Here is a 21,777-nt window from a genome sequence, read left to right on the forward strand (position 1 = left end):
AAGCCCCTTCCTCTGGACCAGGAGTAGTGGGACAGCAGCTCAGAATCCCCTACCTCTGGGCTGGAGTGGTGGGACAGAAGGCAGCCCAAAAGTCCTTTCCTCTGGGCCAGGAGTGAAGGGAAGGATGGCGGCCCAAAAGCTCTTTCCTCTGGGCTAATTTAATTCTTATTATTTTTAATCTCTCTCTTTGGCCAAATGGAAAAAATAATTTGCATATTTAATGAACATTACATTCCTTAAACACAAAGTTCTTTAAACCAATAATGCACAGAGCAACAGATGTTGTTTATTCTTTGTAAGCACCCAGAAATGAAACAGCTTGAAGACAGTTTTTAAACAAACATCAGCTAGTCAGTTTTAAATATGTTTCCTTTTGTGGTGTCCTTTTTGCTATAAATGAAATGGTAAACTAGTTCAATATAGAAATATTTACTAATCAACTACTATGTGCTAGGCATGGTACTATATATACAAGATGACTGTGATAGTGTGTGCTTCATGGAGTTTATATTTTCATTTGGATAAAAATATTCAAAAAATAGTTTAAGTGTTCCTTATTTTTAAAACAATCAGGTTTATTATGGTAATGAATTATTCTAATACATGCTGTATTTACAAGCAGCATTTCATTTTCCCTTTTTATGGCTTTATTGAAATATAATTAAAAGACAATTAATTGATATGAAGTATACAAATTTGATAAGGTTTGATGTATGCACACATCCATGAAACCATCCCAGTGAAGATAATGAACACATCCTCAATCTCCAAAAGTCTCTTCATTGTGTCTGCTATTTCTGCCTACTCCCCATTCCCAGAAATCACTCATATTTATGTCACTATATTCTAATGTGTACATTTTATTTTACAGAATTCCAATATTCATTCTTTTATATCATTGCTTTCAGTCAGGATAATACTTTGAGACATCAGAGGTGATTCAACATGCTTGAATAGAGGAGCTGCATTGGAGCCACTTGGAGAAAATCAACTAAAAACACAGGTAATTGGAAGAAAAGGAAGGGCATACATCCTGAAGCCAAAATCAATCTGAAATAAGAGACTTTTAAATGAAAAAATCTGCATAGGACTTTATAAAACCATCATCTGGACAACAGGGCTGCCCGTGGTTCTACCGCCTAAGCAAATAGTAGGAACTACCATTTCTCACAAGTTCCCCCCAAAATAGGGAGACTGCAAATATGTAGCAAACTCAATCCATACAAAATAGATCTGGGATATAAGGCCCTTCATCTCTTTTGCTTTTCTTCAAACAGAGGACATTGGACCCTAGCAATAATTTCACTGACACATACAGGGGAGAGGGACAAGGAAGTTGCTTCCTCCTGGACAGGCCACCAGTCTGTTTTGTTTTGTTTTTCTGTTGTGTGCCATGACGGCTAACTGAAACCTTTAGAAACAACAAAATTAGGAATGGGCAGCTTCAGCATCAAGGATAGGGAGTGAAACAATAGAACCCCTCTTGCCCTAGGACCAGTGTGAGAGAAGGACTTGAACTGAGGATGCCACTGTGACCCTTGTGTAAGCAGCATTGGGCAGCAGGGACAGGGGGTGGAAAATTAGCACTCCCCTGCCCTGTGACCAGCAGTGCAAGTACCCTTGAACTGCAGCGTTGGGACAAGGAGGGCAGCACATGAGAGGAGCCAGCAGTGTGGAACAAAGAAGGCTGTACAAGGTCTGGGAGGGGCCAAATGTACAGAGGACTGAGGGCAGGCTCCAGCTGTCTCTGTCTGAGGGTGCCACAGCAACTGGGACAGCAAGGCAGAGACAAACAGGGTAAGGAGATGTGGACGGGCCATCCAGAAATCTGCTGACTGAAGACTGGCCTCAGCTCGCACATCTGGAGGCCAAGGTCACCGCCACATGCAGCAGATTTGTCTACATTACTCAGTACAGGTTTGGCCTCTGACTCAGACACCACCATGGAACTGTGGGCATCAGGGCAATTTTTTTCTTCTTTGTCTCTTATGTTTACTAATTTGTTTCATTTTCTCTTTTCTGTTTTTTTTTTCTTTTTTAGGGGAGGTTGTTTAGAGTTTGATTCTTACTGTTTGTTTTATTTTTCCTGTTCTGTTTCTCTTTTCTCAGTTGTCTTTCTTAATTTTTTGATATTTTCATGTGAATGAACATCATTGCTAGTCTTTCTGTTTCACTTCCATATTCTTTTCCTTTCTTCTTCATTCTATCTCTCCTGTCCACTTCTCTAGTTTCCCAAAGCTTGAGTGAGCATCCTCTGTCCTTCAACCTTGTTTCTACTATTTTTCTCTTCAGTTATTGCTCTGTTTTTGTCCTCTATCCTTCTTAGCCCCCGCCCCAACACACACAGAGTAAAATCACTGCATACAGGGGAAAACTCACTGCATACAAGTTTCTGGTTTATGTTGTGTGTCTTTATATAACTATTGATCTTGCTTCTGTGGTTAAAGGTACCAAATTAGAAGTTACTATAGTATATCAGTTCCCTAGCCTATACTTGATGATAATGTTATTACTAATTGTACTACTTTAGCTAGGATACCATACCTGTTATAATCAGTTGTTTACCTTTGTATGACAGCGCTGTGATTGTGTGGCATCATAATCATCCTCATAGTCCAGTACCAAAGGACTGGGACCCAAGCCAAATAGATAGCAACTTTTAGTCCCTAATAAACTGGGAAGGCAGGATCTGGGACAGACACAAAGATCAAGAGGGAGCTACACCTAAAAGACATCTCTGAGGAACAGATGTTTCTAGAAGAGCCTCAATAATAGTGATAAGGCTACCTAACACAAGAAACTTACAAGTATCAACACAGAAAACAAATTAAAATTTAAAAAGTAGAAAATGACAAGACACAGAAGTAAATGCAACCCCAGACCTCCAGCCCACCCAGGAAAAATCCAGGGAACAGTGAGATAGAGGAAATCAGAAGCCACTCTTTGGAATTTTCTGAAATGATACCAGCAGAAGTAAACAGACAAATGAGGATATAGAGAAAATAAGAGAAGGAATAATCTCTCAGGTAAAAAAAGGAGATAATCATAACAAAGGGCCTGGTTAGCAAATTTAGAATAGATTAAAAAAATACAGGAGTTTAAAAAAATGATAGAAACCATGAATCCCTATCATAGGAAAGAAATGTGATACACAAAATAGATTCAAACAGACATTCAGGAAATTAAAAATTCCATTAAAACTTTGCAAAGCTGAATGAATGAAAATAAAGACAGACTATCAGACCTAGAAGATAGGATTGTAGTTAGTGATCATGAAAAGAAAGATCTTCCAAACATTGCAAGAGACCATGAAACAAAAACAATCCAACTGCTGGAAGATGATGCAAAGAATAACATAAAATTGATCAGAGTCAATGAAAAAGAAATAGTCAATCCAAAATTTAAAAATTAAAGCTGCTATAATAAAAACAGCATGGTACTGGCAAAACAAACAAACAAAAAACAAACCAAAAAAACCAGACACAAGGTTCAATGAAACAAAATAGAAGATTCAGGGACAACTCCAGACATAGTCAGCTGCCTTATATTCAACAAAGGAACCAAACACCTTCATTGGAAGAAAGATAGCCTCTTTAATAAATGGTGCTGGAAAAACTGACATTCCACATGTCAAAGACTAAAACTAGACTCACGTCTCTCACCATGCACTAAACTAAAATCAAAATGGATCAAAGATCTAAATATTAAAACAGAAACATTAAATCTGCTGGAAGAGAGAATAGGTGGAACTCTTGAATACATAGAGGTAAGCAAACAAAGATTTTATGAACAAAACCCCAGTTGCATGAGAAATATTACAAAGAATCAACAGTTGGGATCTCATTAAAAAAATTTTTGCATAGCAAAAGAAATCACAAACAGAATAAAGAGACAGCCAACAGAAAAATTTTTTGCCAGCTCTTCCTCAGATAGAATACTGATATCTAGAATATATAAAGAATTTTAACCCCCCCCCAAATTTAAAGACCCAATCCAAAAATGGGTTCAATTCTCAGGTGAAGAAATACAAATGGCAAATAAACATATGAAAAAATGTTCAACATCACTGGTCATCTGAGAGATGCAAATTAAAACAATGCTGAGATTCCATCTCACTCCAGAAAGAATGGCTGCTACCATGAAATCAACCAATAACAAATGCTGGTGGGGCTGTGGGGAAAAAGGAACCCTTCTCCACTGTTGGTTGGAGTGTAGACTGGTGCAACCAGTATGGAAGTCAGTGTGGAGATACCTCAAAAAACTAGAACTAGAGGATCCATTTGGCACAGCTTTTCCTCTTTTTGATATCTTTCCCCCCAAATTAAAAGGGTCACAGCATAGTTCTATATGTACACTCATGTTAATAGCAGCACAGTTTATAATAGCTAAATCTTGGAAACAACCCAAATGCCCATCAACTGATGAATGCATAAAGGAGATGTGTTTTTTTATACAATGAAGTACTACTAAGCCATAAAGAAGGATAAACTTGAAACATTTGTAGCCAAATAGATGCACATAGAGACTATACTCTCAAATAAAATAAATTGGGCACACGTGTAAATATCTCATTGTTTCTCTGGTGTTAGAAACTGAAAGTGTAAATAAGGACCAAAATGTATAATAGATATGAGAAATAGGAAGAAAATGTCCAAATAGAAAGCTGCATAAGGAGGGGTAGGGAGGGAAAGTAAAGAAGGGAAAAAAAAAGAAAAAAAGAAAATGGAAGCAAAGCTCTTGTAAATAAGAAGAAAAGGGAGATAGAAAGGAGGGAAGGGGAATGGGAAGAAAATAAGAATCAAGATATATATCATGTATAGGTACAAATTACATATGATAAATGTGATCATTATGTATATCTAAATTGTATGAATAAAATTAATAATAAAAATAAGATTAAATATAGAAAATAATAGTTACATAAAGAAATGTGTATCCTTTATGCCCCTTATTCATGTGGGAGCTGTTAACACTAAAATGTGATATGAGTAGAAATTATAAACCATGAGACACAACAAAAAAATATAAGGGATTGTGTGTCAGAAAATCTTGCCTGGAACTCAGCATTTTCATTTATTGGCTGTGTGTTCATGACCAAATCACAGCTCTTGTTGCTACAAATTAAATTATTTTCTATTAAATGAAGAAATCATATTAAAACAAATTTTTGAGACATTTTGTTACATATATCAAAAAGTACATTTGTTTTCTTGTAATGTGGTATTCCATTGTATTGGTATGCTACAGTTTGTCCATTCATCTGTTTTTGGACATCTGCATTATTTCTATCTTCTGATGGTCATTAACTCAGCAACTCAGCAAGACCCTGTCTCAAAATAAAAAATAAAACAAAGTAAGGTATTAGGTGATAGCTTAATATGAGCGATCTGGGTTTCATCCCCAGTACCGAAAAACACAGTAAAAAGAGAATGTATGTGTAATGTTTATAAGCAAAAGCCTCTGTATGTTTTTGGGTAAATATCTAGATGTGGAATGGCTAGTTGATATGGCAGATGTATTTACCTTATATATTTTATATATAATTTATATTTAAATATCTTTGTACATATAAGTGTTATTGTTGTTTAATAAAACAACTATTTGCTAAAAACGTTGACTATTTTAGGAAGTTTATATGAGGAGTTTACAGGAGTTGTAGGGTTCAACATTCTCACATTTTGTTTATAATATTATATATCTGAAGGGTTTGAATTGCTCTCAGTAAACCTTAATTCACATTTCTATAGTAACATAATGGTGAGCATTTTCCATAACCCTGTATGCCATCCATATCATTGTTCTTTAGTTTAGTGCCTAATTAAAATATTTTCCCTGATTTTAAAATTATGTTGCTTATTTTCTTATCGAGTTTTCAGAATTCTTTACATGTTCTGGATACATATCATTTATTAGATGTGTGACTTTTAGCTTATTTCTCCTAGTCTTTGGCTTCTATAGTTTTTCTGTAAGCAATACCATTCAAGTATGGAAGTTATTAATTCTGATTATGAAAAATATATCAGTACTTTTCTATGTGGAAGATTTTTGCTTAATCTAATTTCAGAAAAATGTTTCTTTCCTGGAGGTGTCATAATTGTACTTTTCAACTGTTAGGTCTGCGACCTATTCGAGTTAAAATTTATATATAATGCAAGCTATGGATTGAAAATCCTTTTTGTTTTCTGAATATGGGTATTTACTATTGGTTGAAAGGACTAATCTTTCTCCATAGCAGTGATGGAGAACATTTTAGAGACAAGTGCCTAAACCTCAATCCAAAACCAATTGATTTGTCACAAAGTGCCAACACTGCAATTAAACCTGAATACTGAGGTTTTAGTTTAGATAATAAACAAAAAACAACTCATACATTGACATCTTTTGTCTTAAAAGAAAAACAAATAAAGTGCATATCATAGGTTTGTCACCAATGTTCTGTAGAATGACTTTTTCACCTTCAAATAATTCAATCTGATTCTGGATTTATATTCTTTTTCTCTGAAATATTTTCCTACCTTAGTACCAATAATACACTTAATTCATTACAAAATATTTTAAAATTGTAACTGATATTAGTGAAGTTCTTCAAATTTGTTCTTTTACAAATTTGTATTGACTTTTCTAAGTTCTTTGAATTTTCACAAGAACTTTAGAATCCATTTGTCAATCTCAACTAAGATGCCTATATATGAGTTATATTGCATCTGTGGATAAATTTGGGAGAGTTGACATCTTACCAATATCAAGTCTTCTAACTCATGAACATAATATATAGTTCTATTTGGAGTTTTAATTTTTCTAAGTAATATTTTATAGTAGTCTGAACACAGGCCTTATGTAATCAATTAAATCTTTTTTTTCATTAAGTTTACTGGTACATTTTAGGTATACAATATAGTTACATTCATCATTGGGATCTTATACCTTTACCTGATGTATCTTGGTTCTTATTTTTTCCCCATACCCCTGTCCTTTAAATCTTTGATTTATCTCTAAGGATGTTATCATTTTTAATGTCATAAGTATTTTTTTTCTTAATTTCAAAATGTTAATAACTGCTCTATAGAAATAGAGCCAATTTTATATACTGATTTTGAATTCTGCAATTCAGCTACACTTCCTTATTATTTCTAGTAGATTTCCTTAAGAGTTCTTTTTTCATGAATACCAAATAAAACTATCTGAAAATTTTAAATGGAAATGATGACAATGGGCAGCCTGGTTATGTTCTCGATTTTCTGGGAAAGGAAGTCAGTTATTTAACATTAAGTATGAGAGTTATAGATTTTTTTCATAGATGCCTTTAATCAGGGTGAGAATCTCCATTTCCATTCCTTGCTTACCAAGATAACTTTTTTGTTTTTAAAAAGAAGTAGATGTTGCATTTTGCCAAATGTTCTCTTGAGTTTCTTGGGATGATCATAATATTTTCATTTTTCTTTCAATAATACTATAAACTACATTAATTTTAAAATATGAAGCCAATAAAAAAATATGAATCACCAGAGCCACCACAACTGGATTAATTTATTTCTGTTTTCTGCACTATAGAAGTGTGTTGGAATAGCTTCAGAACTTAACATTTAATGGGAAATAGAATTACTTTCTTCAAGCTTGGTACTTGGTGGTTACCCACAACTGCTGGACTTCCAGGTTTCTCTGTGAGGTGTCATTGTATAATTAATTGTAAGGCTTTTGGGGCCCAATATCACATGCATAGAAACCATAGGTCTAGGTTTTATCCTTGTGCAGCCTTGGGGGATAACCCTTCTTTCCTTGCTACTTTTTCCTTCTTTCTCTTCTCCATTCTACTCCAAATTTATTAGGTCTCTTTCACAGTAGATTGATCAAAGAATTCTTGCCAATTACCTTGCTGTTCCTCTGGATTAATGGTTTTAGGAGAAAATTATTCAGGAGATGGATACTTCCCCTATTTTTGCCAGTTATTTCCATTTTGCAACTTTGTACTAGAATGCATTTTGGCAAATCTCTCTTTTATATAGAAATACAGAAATAATAGGGATTTGCTTAAATAAGTAGTTTCCAAGTGATTTTCATTGCTTGAGCATCTCTGTTACCCTATTCAAAGCATAAATAATTGCATCATTGACCTAAGCCAAGTATTACTTTGAAACTGATTCTGTGTGATTCCAGTACACTTGGAATCATTCTTGAAGAGAGACAATGTGCTGGGGACTATTAATGAATATCATGTTTTTTCATGCATGCCATAAAGTAGAGAAAGCTTATTTCCAGAGCGGGAAAAGAGGGAAGCAGCTCAGCCGAAAGGAGAGCAAGAGACAGAGATGATTTTGCGGTTTATAGCTTTCTTCTTATTGACTTCACACTCTTCAAAGACCTCAGAAGATATTCTGCCCTTCACTTTCCTGAGAAACATTTATATCTTCATAATAAGTCTGCCTCTCTCTCCTTTTAAGGATACTTCCAGTTTCCACTAGCTATTGGCATTAGTTGTTTGTTTGTTTGTTTGGTTTTTGAGAAAGAGTCTTGCTGTGTAGTTCAGGCTGGCCTTGAAATTGCTGTGATTCTCTTACTTCAGCCCCCCCAAGGACTGAGATCTGCCACCACACCTGGCCTAACCTTTTGATTTTTATTCTCACTTACATTATGGTTGAGATTGTGGCAATTTACTGGCACTACATCTAGACTTCTGGCCACTCCTCTAGAGTTGACTCTGAAACTACATCACCTGTCTCACCTCACTCAGGTCTGTAGGTATTATGTTAGCCCCAATACCCCTCCTTCTGATTTCTTCATGTTACTTTTAGGTTCTTATAACTTGTCTAGGCTAGGCTCAAATTTGTGATCCTCCTGCCTCAGACCCCCATAGTGTTAGGATTACAGGTATGGGACACCATGCCTGCATTTCAGAGCATCTTATTCAACAAATTATAATTTTGAATAAATGACTAAGAACCCTTCAAATGCTATATATAATGGAAAAGATTTTTGGAATCCTAATTTCTTCACTAAATATGAAACAATGTAGTATCACTGTTGGTAATAATTAATCCTAAACCTTTTTTACTTTTGAATTCTTTTATTGGTATGTTTTAGGTATACAATACGTTTACATTTATCATTGGGTGCTTGTACCTGTACATGATATATCTTGGTTCTTATTTTGAATACAGAAAGTGTCCAATGAGAAATAATTACATTTATCATTAACGTACATTTAGGTGCTTTTCACTTTAGATACATTTGCTAAAGATGATCCTTTCCTACCCACTACTCTTTTAAAACACTGGTTTCATCAGCTGTTGAGACTCTACTTTGTAAAGCAATCATACTGTGGAGCATATAGGAGCTTAGAGAAATCAAATTAAATGGTGCCATACACTCTCATTTAAAGAAACACTTCATTAACCTTATTAGACAACAGTGTTTAGAAAAATTATCCTATATTAATTTTAAGAAAAAAATTCTTATAGAGCTGGAATGATACGTGATTGCTTTCAGCTGCTTGTTCTATAATCCAAAGCTAGATAGGTGCTTACTCCCTTAGGAAAATAACTCTACAGTAACTCATTTTACACGAAGATGATTAACTAAACTTAATTAGGCATAGCATTTAATAAAAAGAGGATCCTTTGGGGGAATAATTTTATATGTGTCTGGAACTGCACAGTATAAAGTTGCTTTGATTTGTTTATGTGTGGGTTTAGAAACAAGCTTATAACAAACTCTGAAAGCCATCATTATTTGTATAGTGATTTTGAAAATGGGGATTATCAGAAAAATGGCATCAATTTCTATTTCTATATTTTTATGTGAAACTTCCACTTCTCCTGAACAACAATTTGTCAGATTCCATGGGAATAGAATATAGGTGAATTTTCTCTTTGAAGTAGCCCATATGAACTTTTTATGGTTGTATTCCAAGCTTTACTTTCTGTGATATAAAGATGATTTCTTCATTTTATCTGAAAATGATTTAAAAGTAAACCAAAAACATAAAGTATTACTATAGATTGTAATAGAATTTACTTTGCTGTTTCAGAATAATATCTTGCTTGTCCATTAAATTTTAAAAAGAACATCTTGCTCCAGGGTTCTGATGTTCATCTTCTTTTATTTAGATAAAAATGTCTACCACTACATTGTATAGAAATTCCAATTTATGTGTCATGTCGTTTGTATGGTATTATACCTTAGTTTAATAATGCAGTTGAATAACTTTGAATTTAAAAAAGATCTTAAAGAAATCAGAAATTCTGAAACAAAAGAAGGCTTAAAATGATTCTGCTGCCAATGAAAGGATCATGTCTATAATTGAAGATACAACATTTTAGTTATTTTTCATTATTAATTTTTAAATTGCATTTTAAGTAGATGAAAGTAGAGAATGGTTTATTCTGATTCTCTTTTGTGATAAAATTTTGGAGATGATTTTTCAGAGCATGTTGACACAAATACTTATGAAATACTTATCTTAAGGTAAGAACTAAAATGTTTCTCTGAGGAAATGTATTTCTGAAATAGACATGATTATTGTTAAATAATCTGTTTGAAAATAAATATGAGATATGCAATACTTGGTGCTCTGCTCCTTTTTGTTCAAAATAAATCTGAATGCCGTGAAATTTTTGAGACTTCTCAAGTGCAGGGTCAGAAGTCTCCCATACACACATGCATTTCTTCAATCATGGTAATGACTAAGAAATGAGCTTTGAATGTGAGCAGATAAATCATGAGATATACCCACTCTATTTTATCATTAAATGTTTTTACATACATTCTTGGTTGCTGTAACAAAATATTTGAGGCTTCTCTTACAAAGAGAAGAGGTTTATTTAGCTCACTGAGTTGGAAATGAAAAATCCAAATAGCATCTGGTCGAGTCTAGCACAAATCCCCCTTAATGATGTATCACATGGTGGCAAATGGTATCATAGCATATATGAGAGGGACAGATCACACAGTGAGGGAGGGAGCCAGAGCGTGGGCAGGGGACCCACTCAATCTTTTGTAATAATTCTTTTGCAGGAACTAACCAGAGTTCCTTGAGAGGAAATGATCATTTTCCCCAATAGCACCCTCAGTGTCCTAAATACCTCTCACTAAGTCCTATCTCTCCAAGATGCCATCATGGCCACATCACCACACTGGCAATTAAGCTGCCAACACATGAACCTTTGAGGGACACATTCAAACAGTACCCAATCCACAATCAAATTATTAGGAACTGGGAAATAGTATAAAAAGCCCAAAGTAATTATTTTTCATTTTTTCTAATTTTTTTTGTATTATGATTATGGTATCTTAGGAAAGCTGTCTTGGCTTACATTCCAAGTTAGTCATTTACAAATGACATACTTCTGAGCAAGTTGCTTAAACAATCTCTACCTCAGTTTCCTCATACTATAAATGGAAATATACAGTACATTATTGATTTTAGAGGATTGTTCTGAAAATTAAATGCTTTATAAATAGTGAGTATCTGGGATGAAAACAGTGTATTGATCTGGATAAACTCTGTAGATATTAATAATGGTTTTCTGCCTATCATAGGATAACAAAACTCCATTAAATATTTTATTTGTGCTTCTGTTACCTTTTTTTCCTACAAATATTCAAAGTTGTTTTATCTTTCATTGCCAGAACTTGGAATCAATCCTGATGTTCTTTAATGGATCAATAGGTAAACAATCCAGAACACAAACACATACCATGGAATACTACTCAGCAACAAGAACAATGGGTTGATACCAACAGCAACTTGGATGATTCTCCAGTGGAATATGTCAGTCTCAAAGATTAAATTCTCTATTACTCCATTTATATAACATTTTAAGTGAATAATTTGTTTGAATTTAGGAATGGGGACTTGGCAGGAGTAAGTGCGCAATCATAAAAGGGGAACACTGGGGAACTTTGTAGTGATGGTACTCTTCAGTAGTGGATACATAAAGCTACCCATAGGGTAAAATTGCATAGAGTTCCATATACACATGCAAAAAAATACAAGTAAAGCAAGAGAAATTGGAATAATATACTGAATTGTATCCACTGACTATCCTTGCCGTATGTTGCAAAGTGCTATCAACGTAGTATTCTGGTATATAGTAACCGTCATTCTTTCTATTACTTCTTAGAACTTCATGTGAAATACATGGCAATTTCCATGAATCTACATCTCCATAAAATTTCAATATTAAAAAAAAAATAATGAGGGAAGAGGGATCCTTCTTGGAATTTGAAAATGAATATCAATGATCTATGATAAGCAGACAAAAGTCAAAACTGGCCTATTATATAGAATAAAACATATCCAATGAAGTAGGATAAAATTTAGAAATTAATAAAATCATAGAATCCAAATTCACATCATGGATTATATCATCTAGTAACCAGTCCAAGGTGAAAACTTTGTTATTTTGTATCAAAATAGGAAATATAAAGACAATAGATCATGTGCATGTGCATGTGCTCCTATGTGTGAGTTTCTGACATAAGTTTGCTAACTGTCCTATCTTGGGAAGAAATTGTTTTTTACTCTAAAATTATTGTGGGAAATTGTAGAATTTAGTTATGGAGTTGCAAGAATTGATCACAAGAAGTTTGTTAACTGAGAAAATTAAGAAGTTGTTTCTGGGAATTTCCACAAGTCTGTTTGTTAAAAGAATTCCAGGAAACTTTAAGAGATGTTGTAAAAGTTTTAAGGGAGAAAAACAGGTTTTCCTAGTTTTCTTAGTAACCATTGTTTGGGGTCAGAGGACTGCGACCCAATGATTCTACAGGTGGTGAGGGAGATACGACTCACTATGTACATCTGTGATGTTTGCGGTGGGCCAGTGGGCTTGATTTCTGCTGAAGTCGTCCTGCTTTCTTGATAGTATCTGATAAGAAGAGGGCTGTGATGTGCTCTTAAATGTATGGGATTGGTGAATGGAAACGAGGGACCTGCAAATTCGCCTGTAGCTTTTATGAGTCACTTAAAGTCACTGGCTAACTCCAGAGGTTAAAATCAGAAAGACAGCCAGAATAACTAAGCTGCTTTCCTACATGTATAAAAGCCTTACTTCTTTCCTTTGTGATTGTGGAACAGTGTCAGAGGAATAAACTGCTGTTCATCCCCAGGCTGTCTCCTTTTCTTTCTTTAAAGGTTGGTGCTCTCCGGGGTCTCAGGTCTCCCTCTAGAGAGACCACCCACACATTATGACCTTTTTCCATTTTGATATTATAATTTTCTTTCTTCTACAAAATAGTAGTTGTTTTTGTACTATCTTTCCTTAAACTTACATTCAACTAAAAAGCTGATAAAGTTGAAAACCAAGGAACATATAATGGCATGAAGGAACATATAAACCTTCCTCCTAAAAGAGAAAAGGAAAAGCAAATGAAAGTTGCTCTCATTAGAAAAAATGGCTCCTGAGAGAAAAATAAAAGGGATATAAAATACATAAATATACTACGCTAATGTGCAAGGCCTAGAGAGAGATGCGAGGACTCAGGGGAAGGTGAGACATGAAGGAGAAAAAGCAAAGGCTGGTAGGAGATGAACAAGCAATGGTGAGAATCAACTAGAGGAAGAGATGGGAAGGACCAAAGACATCTGTGGAGTTTCTCTTCAGAAGGAGCTCCATGTCTGAGGAGAGCTGTGCTCTGCGAGGCTGTGTCCGTGAATGGTTGCTTCTATAGGAAATTTCTCATATTCTTAAAAGATATTCTGCCACTACAAAATTATCTGCATCCATTATTCTCAAATATTTTTCATTTTCTTTCCTTATATATTTTAACACTGCTGTCTCTAAAAGATTAAGCTATGCTCACAAATTTCTAGAGTTATCTTCTGACTGAGTTCTTATATACTGAATAAGAACATTCTGGGACATTTTCTACCTGCGGCAGTTTTCCATAACTTCTCCTCAATACCGCTCTCCAGATGTTTAAAACTCAATTGTTGGGGACACTTTTACATTCAAGACATGCTTATGGAATCCTCTGAGGTGAGTGCACACTGAAATGCTTAGGACTAGTTTCCACAAGCTCATTGTTGCCCAGACTTTCATGTTGAGAGCTTTGCTCTGGTGAACAACAGTCTCTTGGAGCACTTCTTTTGGTTCCTAGTGATTCTCAGTCTGTCCTGTGACCCACAGAGGCACAGATACATGACTAGGATCCTTCCCTGACTTTTTTTTTTTTTTAATTTTTTTTTTGGTACCAGGGATTGAACTCTTCCCTTACTTTTATATTTTCAAATGTTGTGATGTGTTGTCATCAAAATTGCTTTTTTTTGACTCAATTATTACAAGTTCATTTTGAAAATCTGTACACCACTCCTCTGGCTACAGCTCCTCATCCAACGCCTCCATACCTTTCCTAAGTGGGGCCTGAGGATTCAGAGCATCTGGCAAACATTAACAAAGGAATGCTGCAGGAAGATCAGGTCCCTCTTGCCTGGGTCTCCAGCCTGAGGGCTTGTCATACCCATTTTAGATTCCTTGGCCTCTAACAATCCCGTGAGACAATTCTTTAAATCTAAAGTACTTGAACAGATGCTTGTATGGGTATCCTATTGATCCTGTTACTCTGGAGAAACCTGATTGATACAAATTATCTTTAGCATTTTATAATTGTGATTTTTACCTTTAGGAACACAACAAAGAGGTTGAGTACAGTTAATTTCATATTCTCCAGAACTATGCCCTATGAATCCTTAACGAATGAACTGATGAAAATTTGGTAACATTTTCCCCATAACTTATAATGCTCTTTATTTCATTAGTCTTCACTGAAGGCTAAAAGACCTGAGGGTCAGCTTAGTTTTTCTAAATTAACATAAAGTCATTTATATGTTAATTTAAAATTCAGAGTTCATCTGTATTTTGAGTGAGGAAAAGACTGGATATAAAACCTAGGTTTAAAATGATGGTTTGCTCTGAAAACTGAAATTGAAGTGTTTGGAAATGCAAGCAGTGTTCCTATTTTATGTGCAAATCTATTTCACTGATTAACATGCATACTATTGAAAAGCATGCTGCTCCTAATTCATAGGTATGCCCAGGATTAGAAAGTTTGGGTAGTTAGCCATTGCATGGTAGGTATTTTGAACTGGTCGCTGCATTCAGGTAGAATTTGGTTATTATTGACTGTAATTAATTTCTGTTAATTGAAACACATCTCCAAAACTTAAATATTTTTGGCTATTTGTTACATCAAATTTTAATATACATATAAAAACGACAGTTATTTGAAGCCCAAAAATTTTAAGAAACTTAGGATCTATGAAAGCAGAAGCACAATTTAATTCTGTTTGATCTTATTAACATCCACAGTTCAGAATGTACAAATCATGTCACACATCCTCTCAGCATGTTCCTCACACCACATGTACACAGTCTTCCCTTTTCCTTTTACCTATGTCTTAATGTATTGGTAGAAGTCTCCCTGGTGAGAAGAATGGTTACTTAATCCAGAATATAAAACAAAAATAAGATAAATTGTCAAAACCTGAATTTTTAGGACTCTTATCACCAAGATAAAATGAGATTCCTAGAATTTATACTTTAATATCTCTTGGAATTTTGGATTCTATTGACGGTCATCCACCCTGTACTCTTTCTCCCACCTCTTTCAGCTTTTGCTAGGTTAATTACTGCTCCTGTGTGTGGGTAAAATGAGTATTGTCCCAAGGACCAGTGAGTATTTTGCCTAAACTATGCGCTGCCAAAGTCTCATGCCCTTTCACCGTTTTTCCTCACCTAGTTACAAATCCTTTAGGAGAAAACATTACTTTTACACACATACACACATACACACACACACCATACACACCCATGAACACAGACATCCCTAGACCGGTTGAGGCTTCTTGCTCTGTGGTTTATGGTTTTGTATTTTCATTAGCTTTGCTCTTTGCATACTGTGCAGTTTCTGTACATACTAACTCCTCATCAAGCTGCAATGTTCATTAAGTAACCATTGCCCAGCAAAGGGCCCTACAGATTGTAGACAGTAGTAAGAAAGAAATTAATCAATAGCCAGAGATATCACAAATCTCTGCATTCTGTGTGAAGCACAGGCTCTTTGAAGGCAGGCAGAAGTGGTGAGTAGCCCAAAGCAAGAGAAATAACACTTGGAGTTTCTGAAAAGCTTAATGAAATATTTACCAATTGCTAAGTCTTAATACATTGTTTCAACCCTTATTCCTAGTCACCACATAAACACTATGAACTTTCTACCACAAAAAGGTAATGACTAATTTTTATAGTATATGCTTATGAAGAACTTAAAAAAGAAAACTGCATGCCATTTTGTATAATATGAATTGTGGCATTGTATTTCTGTCTGTGTCTTATGTATATGTTTCATTTGCAAAATGTAAATTGCTCCATTATTTAAATAATGAATGGGAAATATTTTAAAGATAGAAATAAAATATATAATCATATATATATATAACCAATAATACATATAAAACTTGTCCTAATATATATATGCTTGTAAGTAGATATACATATTTATGTATATATAAAATATATATTATGTTAAGATATATTAAGCTATATATATAAGATACATATATGAGTACTTATTTCATAAAGTCATATTTCGTAGAGTCATTTCATAGAGTCATGTGAAGATTGAGTTTGAGTAGTGCCTGGAAAGTAAAAAACTGTACATTTTGTTATGACTTTGATTATTGATGATTTATAAATGTTTTTGGTTGACGCAAACGCTCTTTTAAAATTTCTGCTAAACTAAGAGATAAGACATATTTTCTGTTATCAAAACCAATGGATTTGAGAGTCAATAGACTGCATGTGGCTTCCATGTCAGGTCAAACTTAGAGGCTTGTGCACCAGGGTCTGTAGTGGAAAAACCATCGGCCTCCATGGTGTACTGTCTGGACAAGGAAGGTCTTCGCTCAGGGCTCCCTCTCCAATAGGGGCTTTACTCCCAGTATCAATCTTTTGTTACCTAAGTTTCATAATTGGAGCTGGGCATCTCCTGGAACTGAAATTTTTTTTGAAATTTTCACCTAAAATTATTTTTTTCAGAAAACTTGGCCTATTTCATGTCTTTTGATGTGTCTCTTGCTTTCCTTATGAAACGAAGATTAGAAATTCCCGGTATATTTATCACATTGAGGTCTCCATGCATCCTTTCCACTCTCTCTGCTACATACTCATTTACTTGCTTTTCCTACACTTTTCCATTTAATGGGAATGACTGCTCAAAAAACAAAAACAAAAATCCAGAAAGTGAGTAATAACTATACTAACAAAAGGTTACTTAGGAGTAACTGTGTTTGAGTTCTTGCTATTTTCATTTTACAAACTCTTTCCCTACTTTTTTCTTTCTGAGGGGATAAAAAGTGTTCAGAGTATATCCTTCCTATTTTTTATTACTCTCTCTTTATCAAATTTTACATATTTCTAAAATATAGCTAGACTTAACCTACTATTACTATTAAGTTGAACATTATTTAGTTTTCAAAGTCCTTTGGTTCTCTGATCTTTCAAAGACCCTATGAGATCATTATGTTGAAGATTAATACCCCAGCTTCCTTTTTCAGAATAGAGTTTAAAACTACTTTAAACTATCTTAGTGTGTTGACAATGTTAAGTCTCCTCATAAATATTACACAATAATTCTGTCTTAATTTGTCAGTTTCCCAGATACATCCACTGCGTCAGGCTACTTCAAAGTTGAAAGGATGTTATATAGAGAGATGACTTGGATTTAAAAGTAAAATGTACTAAAAGCTTAAGTTTTAATAATTACCCCATGTTAGACTATGTTGGGTTAATAAGTGAAATCTGAGTAAGACTCAACTTCTCCCAGTTTATGGCTTGTGAATTTTTCAAATTTATCATCACTAAGGAAATTGAAATTAAGACATTAGTTTAATTTCTCCAGGGTAGTGAGGGATTAAGGAAAAGAAGAGAGAGGAAATTTGATGTTGTCTATTCCCTGATTTTCTCAGTCTGGCATGTTGGGAGTCAGTGGTACATCGGTTCTTTCATGGTCATGAGTGACTATCACTCTTCTGCTCAATAGCTTGTTTCTGTTTGCCCCTTTCTTCTCCCATTACTCCCCTCTTCTCCTTTCCAGAAGAAGTAGTTAATCTTGATTGGGTCTGTGCCCTAGCATTAGCACTATAGAAAATAATGAATTTTCTTTCGTGATGTACTCAGGGAAGCAGAGTTTTAATTATTATTATACCAAGTGCTTTGTATTGCTTCAGAAAAAATAATTTAGGAAAAAAAATACAACCTGTTTTATTTTTGTGATCTGTTATTGATGACTAGCTAAACTTATGCTGATGGATTTATTCAAAACAATGCATTCATAATCAAATAATAGTTATGATAATTCTTTTATAGTAATTTTGATTATATAAGTAACTTATTAACTGCATTGCCCTTAATAATAATTAAAACAGGAGAACTACATCTCTGACTTTTTATGATGACTGCCACCTTGGTCCCCTTCATCTTTCTCTAGTAGTAACTATGAAAATAATTTCCTATTTATCTTCTGTTGTGTTTTTTTCTTATATTTGAATCCCATAAATACACATAAATATGGAAAATATAAAGTATTATCATATTTTAAACATAAAAATTTCAGTTTGCTTTCCCCACTGCAATCATATGTCTTAATGATTTCTTGATCCTAGAACACAGAAATTTGTCTCATTTCTTTTGATGGCTGTTCTCTATAGTACAATGTCCATTCCTCTATTAATAGCCATGTAGATTATTTCCAATTTTTTTAAGCACAGATAAAGCTCCAGTAAACATCTTTAAGACAGGCACTGAAGGAGCTGGGGATTTTTTAACGATGTTCACAGAGAAGTGAATATGGAAAGTACTTGAACTAGCTGTCTTAAATAACAAACGTCCCTTGAACGATGCCCATTTCCCAAAATCTTGGTAACAATTGCTATGAAACTTCAAATTTTTGACAGTTGGATGAATGAGAAATATTGCCAGGTTGATTGAACTTTTTTTCCAGGGTGGAGTGATCATAATGAAAATCTTTTAAATTTCCCTTTGATGAATTAAGTAAAAAGCAAACTGATATATTAATATTTTTTATTATTATTTCAACGTCATAGTCAAATGTCCTATTCAGAGACTTTTTAAGACTCTCTCTCTCTTTAGGTCAGAACTTCTTCATATTCCAGTAGGACTGTTAATTGGTTTTTGAATTTGATTACTGATACAAATTGGATCAATGGTAAAAGCACTAAGCAATTTATTCCATTTTCACAGTCTCTTGCCAAGTAAAACAGCTGATAAGTTTCCCTGAAGCTAAGGGATTGTCCAGTTTCCTAAAAAAGCAAGGGAAAATATCCTAAAGCAGACATAACTGACAACTTATTAATAAAGCCTTTCTTTAGAGTGAGTTCCTCTGATTTGGGATTACGGGAAGAGTCCCAGCACATTGAAGCTCTTACTGCACTTTGTATGGTACAGAGCTACCAGCGTTTGCTTAGACTAAAAGCTAGAAGTGAACTTCAGAGCCTGTTATTTCTCGCTATGCCTGGGCTTCAACAATCCGATCATCAATCTATTTTTAGCTTCTGTGGCTGTGCAGGGGTAGTGATAAGGAGGACTGGAGGCCTAGAGATTCAGGCTTTTGAGCAGGAATAAAAAGGGAAGCCCCTATCTAAATAAAGGATGTCAGAGCAAAACGTGCTGAGCTCTTCATTACCCAAGCAGTGCCAATGCAGAAATATGAACTGTAAATGGGATTCAGGGTGTAAAAACTTTACATGGATATTGCTGTAGTTATCATAAATAAAAGAAAAATATTTTATGAAAGCAATTTCTCCTCACTGAATGAGTGAAGCTATATGACAGTACAGTCGAATTGTTAAATCACACTAAAATCATCACCAAATTAATAGATAAACATTTTATGTCATACTCTATAACCATATGATTCTGTATGAGGATTTAATCTCTTTAGTTTTTATTTACTTATATATAAATCGAATTTACTAATTTTTTTTTTTTGGTACCGGGGATCAAACTCGGGTCCTTGTGCTTGCGCAGCAGGCGGCAAAACCACTGAGCTAAATCCCCAGCCCAAATTTACTAATCTTTTACTGTCACCTTCACAGAACTGTTATGACAGTAAAAACAAAGCAAACAAAATGTCAGGTAACTGTTCATTAATCCATTCAAAAAATTATCAAATTTGTAGTAATATTTTCTAGGAACATACACACAACACATATACACACTCATACCCACATAAGTAATTTTCATAGTTAGGGTAAGTGCTATGAAGAAATGTGGGTTTTTGTAACAACCTACAGCCAGGATCCTTACGCTAGAAGGTAAAGTGAAGCTAAAGAAAATAGCAAGAATGATAATTGAAGTGAGAACAGGGCCAAAATCAAGTTATTTAAGTTCAGGGTGTGGTAATCCAGTGGGGGAGAGGCAGAGCAGTACCTTACAAAGAATAAAGAACATCTGGCCAACCATGGTGGTGCATCCCTGCAATCCTAGCACTGCAGAAGCTGGGGCAGGAGGATCACCAAGAATTCAAGGCCATCTTGAACTATGTAGTGAGTTCAGGTCTAGCGAGATCCTGTCTTGCTGTTTAAAAAAAAAAAGAAAAAGAACATGTAAAATGCCTTAGCTAAAACATTGTGATGATACCAACATGCAGAGAAAAGTGTTAACATTTTGGAGGATACACTTATAATCTTTCAAATATATTTTGTCGTAAGTATTTTTGTATACTTAAAGTGAAAATTATTGGAATTTAAAAAACACATTCAATTTTTTATTTTACTGGATCACTAATAGTCCCTCAATAATAAATATTCATGAAAATTCTTTCAATGTCTGCATAAAGTTCCACAAAGTTTATATACACAAATTTTAATTAAATATTCACCAATTGCTTAATATTTGTTTTCAACTTTTTATTTTTTTAAATAATGCTATGGTAAACATCCATGCAGATAACTATTTTTGTATGTATCTGACTTTTTCCAGAAAATTAATTTATAATTGTATTTGCTAGATTAAAAACATTCTTGATACATGTTGCCAAATTGATGTTTAGAAATAATGTACAAATTTGTTTCTATCATTCTGTTTTTTTGTTTTCATTTGCATAGCAGAAGGGATCACTTCAGATTAAATGTGAATTTCTGGGATTATAAGAAAGAATGACATTTTCCCTTTGCAGTATTTATTTTTGCTGATATCTGTCCTTCTGGGACCTGTTTGCATCATTTTTTCATTTTCCTCTTTGCTATTCATAATATTCTTTTTTCTTTTTTTCATAATATTCTTATCGACTTACATGAATCCTGTAGAAATGGAAACTTTTAGCCTTTTATATGCTGTCTTTAAAAAAAAACTACTGCCATGTGTCACTATGTGGTTTTAGAAAGTTGAGAAACATAAGAAGTATTTGATAAACAAGCTTGATGAATTATTTCAGTAAAAAAGTGTGAGAAGAAAAGGCTCTGAGTGAATATTAAACCTTTCTTCATTCATCAATTCCATGTGTAAGAGAAAAACAATCTCACAAAACTTTGACAATTATAGGGTGATATCTCTGATCTCAAATTGTTGGAATTAGGATTGAGGCACACTATTTGAACTTAATGACCGACATTCAGACTTATGACATAGTAATGTGAGTGGCAGTGCGGGCTTAATGTGGCTCCTTCTACAATACAGTACTGAAATTTTTGCTAATTGCACTGTACAGTACAGTATTGTAGTTTTATCTTGTTTTATATTACAGCACTGCATTTAAGAGTTGTGCAAA

Source organism: Heterocephalus glaber, unplaced genomic scaffold (genome assembly GCF_053883595.1).
Source record: "Heterocephalus glaber isolate CG9 unplaced genomic scaffold, H.glaber_assembly_v1.0 deba00001509, whole genome shotgun sequence".
NCBI lineage: Eukaryota > Metazoa > Chordata > Mammalia > Rodentia > Bathyergidae > Heterocephalus > Heterocephalus glaber.